Raw genomic sequence first — 10,971 nt, 5'->3', positions numbered from 1 at the left:
TGTAAAGCTCCCTGACTGTCATAGGTAAATATAATATTCTTAAAGCTGCTGATGGGTGGTTCCCCAAACTGGGAGAACTAGTGCAAAAAAAAAAAAAAAGGTCAAACAAGTTTAAAGGCCATCTTACAGACCCCCAGTTCCAGTTCTTGGGTTAGAAGGCACTTGAGCAGTAACGTTGCCACCAATACCGGGCTCAACAAAAAATAGGAAGTTGTCAATAAATGACATCAAAAAGCATTATGTGGCAATTCTGTTCAGCGGACCCCGGCAAACACCATGGAGCCTCCAGTGTAGGTCAGCACATCCTCACCCAACACTGCAAGAGCTAACTCAAGAAGAGTACAGCTGCACTGAAGCCCTATGCCTCATTCCAGGGGCTGAGGATCCTGCTATGTCTCCAACTTTGCACCAAGTACCATTTTCAAAAGATACCACTGCCGTAGTTTATTGTGACAAATACATGTAATTTATGGGACATATAATTTGACTGCATTTGATTCAAATAGAATTGCCTTAGGCCCAACAGACACAGATGTGTGCATGATCAGGTATTTTTCCCCTAAAGTTGCTTGTCCCTTAGCAAACAGACCATATCCTAAAAAAACCCACATATTTTCCCATGGCAGTGACCACACATTGTGTTGGTAAATTGTGCCACAGATAGCTAGCACATTTCAGCTTCAAATGTGCAAAGGAACTCTTGTCCACAATTTTAAGGACATGAATTTCAATTATTTCCATCTTGGTACACATCGAGTAAAAAAATAAATGAGTTGTGTCCACTTTAAAATATGCCATTATTAAAGAAGATCAGGCATATGCAGCAAAACAAACGTCAATGTAGGAGGGACAGGCAAAAATACAGCTTTGGAGGCTTGTCTGATTTATGTATTTTGACTTTTATTGGTAAGATATATAAAAAAAACAGAGTATGGATTGGTATTCCACAGGGTGTCTTGTGTGGCTGGGTGGTTGTTGTCCTCCAGGTCAGGTGGTAGGCGGTAAAACAATCCTTCTTCTTTTTCAACAGGTCCTAGGAGGTTGGCGCCACCAGTGCCCTCAAGAAAACAGGAAAGGAAGTGGTAAGTATTCAAGGCTCACAGAGCAATATGTCTCTTCCTTCACCAAAGCATCCATGATATCCTAATGAATTGGTGTCCTTTCCCCTATGCCAGGAAGGTCTCACACCCTAACTTGTACTTTAATAAAAACCTGAAATATAAATGGGTTTCCTGGTGGTCACAGGGTCAGCCAAAGATGGTGCCCCTTTTTATACTCCCCCTTTTTATAGATACAGTGTGGCAGGATATGGATATATGGCCCCAACCGAGGGACTTAAACTTCCTCGATACTGCACAATTGTTTAGTGGGTTGAGGCAATGGCAGCATACACAAAAGTAAAGAAAACAGTGAGATTATTGTAACATACCATGAGCATAACACAAAAAGACTTTATCTAGATTAAAACCACAAACCCCACATGCTTTCATGAGCTTCCCCTTCCCAGGTCACTCATCGCACTGCAACAACTCTCATGAGTCCTTGCACCAGTTTTCCAGGGGGTCCTCAGTGGTTTGACTACTCTGGGCCTCTCTCCCAACACTCTGGTGATGTAATACGCATTCTTCCAACAACAGGTCCCTCTCCTCTCTCAGTGCTATCCGGGAGTGCTCCTTCGGCGTCCTTCCCCTCGGAGTAGCTTCCTGGATTCTGCTGCGTGCCATCTTCCTTTTCTGCCTACCTTTTCTGTTTCATTACTCCACCCCTTCACCTAAAATGAAGTCCGTTCTCACTGTTTGCGGCATTTTTTCCGAATTCAGCTGCTCCTCTGCTTTAATGGCCTTCCTTTGTTTTTTTTGAAGGTTCCGACGATGCTTTGGGAGGAGAAAGGGAGGACCTATGGCTATTCTCACCAGTATAGTTGGGGGAGCAGGATTCAAAAAACTAATTAGGGAGACTGACAGACAGATAATGCAGACCACGTTTAAGTCATAGATAATGGATTCCAGACACTATCAAATCAAGTGGACACAATTTTAAATATAATTTCCCCAGTCTTCAATTTTCTGAAAGAAGACTCAAGTCTTGTGTGAAAAGGACAGCCATAGATGCGAGCTAGAACACAATTAAATTGGGGATTACAAACCATGAAAGACAATAAAATGCCATGGTAGCTCATAAATGAGAGTGCAGTGTTTGACCTTTACAATCTGACCTCAACACAGAGAACAATGACTTAAAAAGAAGCATTAGATTACCTCTTAAGTATTGAGGAAATAGAAAGAACCCTATTTTCTGGGCAGATGAAACACACGTTTTGTGGCTCTTACATTGAGTGATCTCTTTGCCAGTTACTGCTTTTAACTTAGCTGATTGTCTAAAACACCCACCCTTAGGGTGATATGAAAAATTACACAATGCTTCCGTATTTATGAATGGAAGTTTTTATTTCAATTCGATTGATGGGCAAAAGACAAGCCAGCATCCATAAGGCCATCTGAATGCACCTGTTTGCTAGGAAAGTCACTTGTATAGAATTCTGTCACTCTATAGTTTGATACCATGTTTTGTTCGCAACAACTTGTAGGAGGCTGGCTCAGTTTATGGTGTACACCTATGGTGTGGCACCCTATACTGAGTCCAGGCAATCCTAAGTGATAATGAATAGGTGCTGAGATAGCAAAAGCTCTCTAGGGGTAGCTGAGGCAAGCAGCTGAAGTTTATCCAGGAGGTATGTAAGGCACTTGCAATACCACAGTAATCAGACAGTGACTCACTCACAAGAAAGAACCACACAAGTGTTGCAAAAATAATGGCTACCTTATTTCAGCACTACTACTAGAGTAGCATTGGTATATCTCCATATCTCCTTTTAGAGATATCTACACACAATATACAGTATACACAAAATAACCTGCAGAAATAGCATAAAATATACAGGGCCCTATGGTAGTGCCAAACCATATACTGAGAAAGTGGAATGCGAAACAGGGAGCCCAGCCAAGGTCAGTGTGGTAGTTAGCTTGGGGCCAGGAGTAGATGAAAACACCAGAGGTAAGTACAGCAAGTGTCCTCAGTGACCAAGTGGAAGGTACCCAGTCGTCCCATAGACTAACACAGAGAGTAGTGGTTCGAGTTTGTGTGATTCAGGACCCTTCCTAGTGGACCCTGAGGAAACCAACAGACAAGAGGTTTGCCCCCACCCGAGGTTACCCAAAAGACAGGGGTACCTACACCAGGGGACCAGACACCAGGGGACCCAGATGCAGAGGGGAGAAGGGACTCTCTCTGAAGTCAGTGGAAGCCTCAGATTGTCCAGCTGCTGTCACGACCAGTGGGCGAGGTCGGTGGAACCCGGGACAGATTCCAGATGTGGAGGACATGAAAAGGAAGGAGACAGAGTCCAGCACCCTTGGAGGTGCTGTAGGAGGCTGGACTGGCTTGTAGTGAGTACCAAGGGGTACTTGCACCTTGCACCAGGCCCAGTTATCCCTTATTAGTGTATAGGGTGTCTGGCAGCATAGGCTGATCGATAATGGTAGCTTAGCAGAGCAGCTTAGGCTGAACTAGGAGACGAGTGAAGCTCCTACAGTACCACTTAGTGTCATATGCACAATATCATAAGAAAACACAATACACAGTTATACTAAAAATAAAGGTACTTTATTTTTATGACAATATGCCAAAGTATCTCAGAGTGTACCCTCAGTGAGAGGATAGGAAATATACACAAGATATATATACACAATAGCAAAAATATGCAGTATAGTCTTAGAAAACAGTGCAAACAATGTATAGTTACAATAGGATGCAATGGGGACACAGGGATAGGGGCAACACAAACCATATACTCCAAAAGTGGAATGCGAACCACGAATGGACCCCAAACCTATGTGACCTTGTAGAGGGTCGCTGGGACTATTAGAAAATAGTGAGAGTTAGAAAAATAACCCTCCCCAAGACCCTGAAAAGTGAGTGCAAAGTGCACTAAAGTTCCCCTAAGGACAAAGAAGTCTTGTTAGAGAAATAATGCAGGAAAGACACAAACCAACAATGCAACAACGATGGATTTCCAATCTAGGGTACCTGTGGAACAAGGGGACCAAGTCCAAAAGTCACAAGCAAGTCGGAGATGGGCATATGCCCAGGAAATGCCAGCTGTGGGTGCAAAGAAGCTTCTACTGGACAGAAGAAGCTGAGGTTTCTGCAGGAACGAAAAGGGCTAGAGACTTCCCCTTTAGTGGACGGATCCCTCTCGCCGTGGAGAGTTGTGCAGAAGTGTTTTCCCGCCGAAAGAACGCCAACAAGCCTTGCTAGCTGCAAATCGTGCGGTTAGCGTTTTTGGATGCTGCTGTGGCCCAGGAGGTCGCAAATTGGACCAGGAGGTAGAGGGGACGTCGAGCAAGACAAGGAGCCCTCTCAGCAGCAGGTAGCACCCGGAAAAGTGCCAGAAACAGGCACTACGAGGATGCATGAAACGGTGCTCACCCGAAGTTACACAAAGGAGTCCCACGTCACCGGAGACCAACTTAGAAAGTCGTGCAATGCAGGTTAGAGTGCTGTGGACCCAGGCTGGACTGTGCAGAAAGGATTTCCGCCGGAAGTAAACGGAGGCCGGAGTAGCTGCAAAAGTCGCGGTTCCCAGCAATGCAGTCTAGCGAGGTGAGGCAAGGACTTACCTCCACCAAACTTGGGCTGAAGAGTCACTGGACTGTGGGGGTCACTTGGACAGAGTTGCTGGATTCGAGGGACCTCGCTCGTCGTGCTGAGAGGAGACCCAAGGGACCGGTAATGCAGCTTTTTGGTGCCTGCGGTTGCAGGGGGAAGATTCCATCGACCCACGGGAGATTTTCTTCGGAGCTTCTAGTGCAGAGAGGAGGCAGACTACCCCCACAGCATGCACCACCAGGAAAACAGTCGAGAAGGCGGCAGGATCAGCGTTACAGAGTTGCAGTAGTCGTCTTAGCTACTATGTTGCAGTTTTGCAGGCTTCCAGCGCGGTCAGCAGTCGATTCCTTGGCAGAAGGTGAAGAGAGAGATGCAGAGGAACTCAGATGAGCTCTTGCATTCGTTATCTAAAGTTTCCCCAGAGACAGAGACTCTAAATAGCCAGAAAAGAGGGTTTGGCTACCTAGGAGAGAGGATAGGCTAGCAACACCTGAAGGAGCCTATCAGAAGGAGTCTCTGACGTCACCTGGTGGCACTGGCCACTCAGAGCAGTCCAGTGTGCTAGCAGCACCTCTGTTTCCAAGATGGCAGAGGTCTGGAGCACACTGGAGGAGCTCTGGACACCTCCCAGGGGAGGTGCAGGTCAGGGGAGTGGTCACTCCCCTTTCCTTTGTCCAGTTTCGCGCCAGAGCAGGGCTAAGGGGTCCCCTGAACCGGTGTAGACTGGCTTATGCAGAATTGGGCACATCTGTGCCCAAGAAAGCATTTCCAGAGGCTGGGGAAGGCTACTCCTCCCCTGCCTTCACACCATTTTCCAAAGGGAGAGGGTGTAACACCCTCTCTCAGAGGAAGTTCTTTGTTCTGCCATCCTGGGCCAGGCCTGGCTGGACCCCAGGAGGGCAGATGCCTGTCTGAGGGGTTGGCAGCAGCAGCAACTGCAGTGAAACCCCAGGAAGGGCAGTTTGGCAGTACCAGGGTCTGTGCTACAGACCACTGGGATCATGGGATTGTGCCAACTATGCCAGGATGGTATAGAGGGGACAATTCCATGATCATAGACATGTTACATGGCCATATTCGGTGTTACCATTGTGAAGCTACATATAGGTAGTGACCTATATGTAGTGCACGCGTATAATGGTGTCCCCGCACTCACAAAGTCCGGGGAATTGGCCCTGAACAATGTGGGGGCACCTTGGCTAGTGCCAGGGTGCCCTCACACTAAGTAACTTTGCACCTAACCTTTACCAGGTAAAGGTTAGACATATAGGTGACTTATAAGTTACTTAAGTGCAGTGTAAAATGGCTGTGAAATAACGTGGACGTTATTTCACTCAGGCTGCAGTGGCAGGCCTGTGTAAGAATTGTCAGAGCTCCCTATGGGTGGCAAAAGAAATGCTGCAGCCCATAGGGATCTCCTGGAACCCCAATACCCTGGGTACCTCAGTACCATATACTAGGGAATTATAAGGGTGTTCCAATAAGCCAATGTAAATTGGTAAATTGGTCACTAGCCTGTTAGTGACAATTTGTAAAGAGAGAGCATAACCACTGAGGTTCTGGTTAGCAGAGCCTCAGTGAGACAGTTAGGCATCACACAGGGAACACATACCTATAGGTCACAAACTTATGATCACTGGGGTCCTGACTAGCAGGGTCCCAGTGACACATAACAAACATACTGAAAACATAGGGTTTTCACTATGAGCACTGGGCCCTGGCTGGCAGGATCCCAGTGAGACAGTGAAAACACCCTGACATACACTCACAAACAGGCCTAAAGTGGGGGTAATAAGGCTAGAAAGAGGCTACTTTCTCACACAACCCCCCACCCCCCCCCAAACGAAGGACAATAAGGCTAACCTTGGCCAGTTGAGACTTTATTGTCTAAGTGGTGATAAGTAGAGAGTAGCTCTGCAATAGACTGGTTACTCCCTTTATCATCCACTATATGGTTACTTCCTTGTGGGGATGTAAACCACCCTGTTTGAAGTTTTTTAGCTAAGCAACAATGTGAAGATGTATTTTTAGAGTTTCTATCAGTAAGTTTTAGTTTTGAGCAGTGGGAATGGTCCACTGAACCTATCCAGACAGGGATGCTGTCTCAATAAAGCCATAGCTGGGCAAAAACTTTGTCCATATGGCTGGAAGAGAGAACAGGGATGCTGTTTCTCTTGAGTTGGAGCAGGGCAGGGATGCTGTCCTCTGAGCTCCACACTAGGGCAGGGATGCTGTCCTAAGTGTCTGAGGCAGTGCAGGTTTTCTGCACTAAAGTTTCTCTGGGAGGGTTGGAGGGATGCTCCATGTTAACTAAAATGGTGCTCTTTTTCTCACCAATGTTAGTTATCCCACAGAGAGGTACTTCTACCTCAGGGAGTACAGTTTTGCCAACTGATGATTCCCTTGGAACAGGTGCCACCCCAGGAGAGGTTTCTCCCACCACAGGAATGGTATCCTGAATGGTAGGGTGGTTAGGGGATACTGTGATACCCCTTTTACCTGTTGTTGGAGAGTGATCCTGAGTTTTCAGGCCTTCTCTCCTTTGCTTTTTCATTTCAGTAGAAATGAGAGGGAACAATTCCTCTGGGATGCCCAGCATGGATGCATGGTCATAAAACTCTACATCAGCCCAACCTGAGGCCTCTAGGTCATTACCTAAGAGACAGTCTACAGGTAAGCTAGGTGATACCACCACCTGCTTAGGGCCAGTAACTCCAACCCAACTAAACTGAATTATAGCTAAGGGAAGAAACTTAGTGGAGTTATGGACATCAATAATCTTATACTGTTGTCCAATGATGTGTTGATCAGGGTGCACTAGGTTTTCAGTCACCAAAGTGATACTGGCACCTGTGTCCCTGTAGGCCAAGGCATCAACACCATTTATTGAAACTGTCTGCCTGTACTTATCCATTGTAAGGGGACAAGCAGCCAGTGTGGCAAGGCCAATGCCACTAGGTGTGACAGAAACTGTCTTGGGACTGACTACCCCAGTTTCTACTATGGACCCATAAGTGAACCGAACTACACCCTTAACTTGACTGTTGCCAGCAGTCCCACCACTAGTACCACTACTGCTAGGGGCACTAGAGCTTGATGTATTAGTGGTGGTAGGCTCAGGGGGTTTACCTGGACAGGACTTATCCCCTGGCCTATGGCCTCTGTTTTTACACACAAAGCACCAAGGCTTTTTAAATTGTGTAGCTTGAGAAGAAGAGGAAGAATTTGTTTTATCCCCACCCCCTGAAGAGTGTTTAAGATGTGAAGTGGGATCTTTGGTTTTACCCTTATCCCCATGCTTATCTTGAGATTTTTCACCATCTTTCTTCTTGTTGTTCTCTTTGCCACCCCCTGTATGAACTTTTCTGTTCACCCTTGTTCTGACCCATTTGTCTGCCTTCTTTCCCAATTCTTGGGGAGAGGTCAGATCAGAGTCCACCAAGTACTGGTGCAACAAATCAGACACACAATTATTAAGAATATGCTCTCTCAGGATCAAGTTATACAGGCTGTCATAATCAGTAACTTTACTGCCATGTAACCACCCCTCCAAGGCCTTCACTGAATGGTCAATGAAATCAACCCAGTCTTGTGAAGACTCCTTTTTGGTCTCTCTGAACTTTATCCTGTATTGTTCAGTGGTTAAGCCATAACCATCCAGGAGTGCATTCTTAAGAACTGTAAAATTATTGGCATCACTTTCTTTCACAGTAAAGAGCCTATCCCTACCTTTTCCACTAAATGATAGCCATAGGATAGCAGCCCACTGCCTTTGAGGGACATCCTGTACAACACAGGCCCTCTCAAGTGCAGCAAACCACTTGTTAATGTCACCCCCCTCCTTATAAGGGGGAACTATCTTGTGCAGATTCCTGGAATCATGCTCTTTTGCAGGATGACTATGGGGAATACTGCTGCTGCCACCATGGGTTTCTAAACCCAACTTCTGTCTTTCCTTCTCTAATTCTAAAGACTGTCTATCCAAATCCAGCTGTTGCTTTTTAAGCTTCAGTCTGGTTTGTTCCACCCTCAACTTATTGAGTTCCCTCTCTAACAATCTGTCATCAGGGTTGGTGGGAGGGACATTCCTAGATACAGAGGTATGATGGGAATGAACAGAAGGAGACCTGTCCCTTACAGAGGGCACCCTAACAGCTTGGCTAACAGAAACATCAGTACCACTGTGGTGAGAATAAATGCTTTTGCTATGATGTGAGACAACACTATTTGTATGGTGTGGCTCTTCATCATTACCAACTATGCTAGACTGTCTAGTAATGGGCAGGCTAGGAAGTTTCTTTCCTGAATCTTTTCCTGGGGGAGTCCCTGGATCAGATTGGGAACCATTAGCTACTTTTTCAACAGATGGGGCACTTTTAGCCTTATCTTGTTCTCTAAGCATGTTAAGTAACAGTTCCAAGGAAGGATTCTTCCCTACACTCAAACCTCTCTCTATGCAGAGACTCCTTGCTCCATTCCAGCTAAGGTGATCATATGCAAGTTTGGACAGATCAACATTTTGGCCTGTGCCAGACATTTTTTAGAGAGAGTTAAAGTGATAGAAAAAGAGAAAAAAGTTTTCAGAACTTTTTAGAAAGACAGAAAAAAAACTTTTAAAACTTTTTAGAACTTTTTAGAAAGTTTAGAAGTACTTTTCAGCACTTAGAAAAGAGTGAAGAGAGGAAATGCAAAACTTTTTGGCTATGTGTATATACACTGAACTTGTTTTGTATATTTTTCTCTTATGAAAAGTACAATGACAAGAGTGGTAAGTAGTCTCAAAGCACTTATCCCACCGCTGCACAACCAATGTAGAAGGCTGGACTGGCTTGTAGTGAGTACCAAGGGGTACTTACACCTTGCACCAGGCCCAGTTATCCCTTATTAGTGTATAGGGTGTCTAGCAGCATAGGCTGATAGATAATGGTAGCTTAGCAGAGCAGCTTAGGCTGAACTAGGAGACGAGTGAAGCTCCTACAGTACCACTTAGTGTCATATGCACAATATCATAAGAAAACACAATACACAGTTATACTAAAAATAAAGGTACTTTATTTTTATGACAATATGCCAAAGTATCTCAGAGTGTACCCTCAGTGAGAGGATAGGAAATATACACAAGATATATATACACAATAGCAAAAATATGCAGTATAGTCTTAGAAAACAGTGCAAACAATGTATAGTTACAATAGGATGCAATGGGGACACATAGGGATAGGGGCAACACAAACCATATACTCCAAAAGTGGAATGCGAACCACGAATGGACCCCAAACCTATGTGACCTTGTAGAGGGTCGCTGGGACTATTAGAAAATAGTGAGAGTTAGAAAAATAACCCTCCCCAAGACCCTGAAAAGTGAGTGCAAAGTGCACTAAAGTTCCCCTAAGGACAAAGAAGTCGTGTTAGAGGAATAATGCAGGAAAGACACAAACCAACAATGCAACAACGATGGCTTTCCAATCTAGGGTACCTGTGGAACAAGGGGACCAAGTCCAAAAGTCACAAGCAAGTCGGAGATGGGCATATGCCCAGGAAATGCCAGCTGTGGGTGCAAAGAAGCTTCTACTGGACAGAAGAAGCTGAGGTTTCTGCAGGAACGAAAAGGGCTAGAGACTTCCCCTTTGGTGGGCGGATCCCTCTTGCCGTGGAGAGTCGTGCAGAAGTGTTTTCCTGCCGAAGGAACGCCAACAAGCCTTGCTAGCTGCAAATCGTGCGGTTAGCGTTTTTGGATGCTGCTGTGGCCCAGGAGGGACCAGGAGGTCGCAAATTGGACCAGGAGGTAGAGGGGACGTCGAGCAAGACAAGGAGCCCTCTCAGCAGCAGGTAGCACCCGGAGAAGTGCCAGAAACAGGCACTACGAGGATGCGTGAAACGGTGCTCACCCGAAGTTACACAAAGGAGTCCCACGTCGCCGGAGACCAACTTAGAAAGTCGTGCAATGCAGGTTAGAGTCCCGTGGACCCAGGCTGGACTGTGCACAAAGGATTTCCGCCGGAAGTGCACGGAGGCCGGAGTAGCTGCAAAAGTCACGGTTCCCAGCAATGCAGTCTAGCGAGGTGAGGCAAGGACTTACCTCCACCATACTTGGACTGAAGAGTCACTGGACTGTGGGGGTCACTTGGACAGAGTTGCTGGATTCGAGGGACCTCGCTCGTCGTGCTGAGAGGAGACCCAAGGGACCGGTAATGCAGCTTTTTGGTGACTGCGGTTGCAGGGGGAAGATTCCGTCGACCCACAGCAGATTTTCTTTGGAGCTTCTAGTGCAGAGAGGAGGCAGACTACCCCCACAGCATGCAC

The 10,971-nt window shown here is 46.1% G+C and overlaps 1 long non-coding RNA gene across 1 annotated transcript in view; it reads right to left on the bottom strand.

The window, feature by feature from the left end:
• Positions 1–900: 900 nt before the first annotated feature.
• Positions 901–10,971, bottom strand: part of LOC138266395 (uncharacterized) — a 109,860-nt gene continuing 99,789 nt past the window's right edge. The window contains exon 3 of the long non-coding RNA XR_011199499.1: positions 901–1,058. This is a non-coding gene — a long non-coding RNA (uncharacterized lncRNA). The remainder of the gene's footprint in view (positions 1,059–10,971) is intronic.

This window comes from Pleurodeles waltl, chromosome 11, assembly GCF_031143425.1.
Source record: "Pleurodeles waltl isolate 20211129_DDA chromosome 11, aPleWal1.hap1.20221129, whole genome shotgun sequence".
Lineage (NCBI taxonomy): Eukaryota > Metazoa > Chordata > Amphibia > Caudata > Salamandridae > Pleurodeles > Pleurodeles waltl.
Note: the sequence above shows the minus strand (reverse complement) of the source record. Positions and strands in the feature narration are given on the sequence as shown.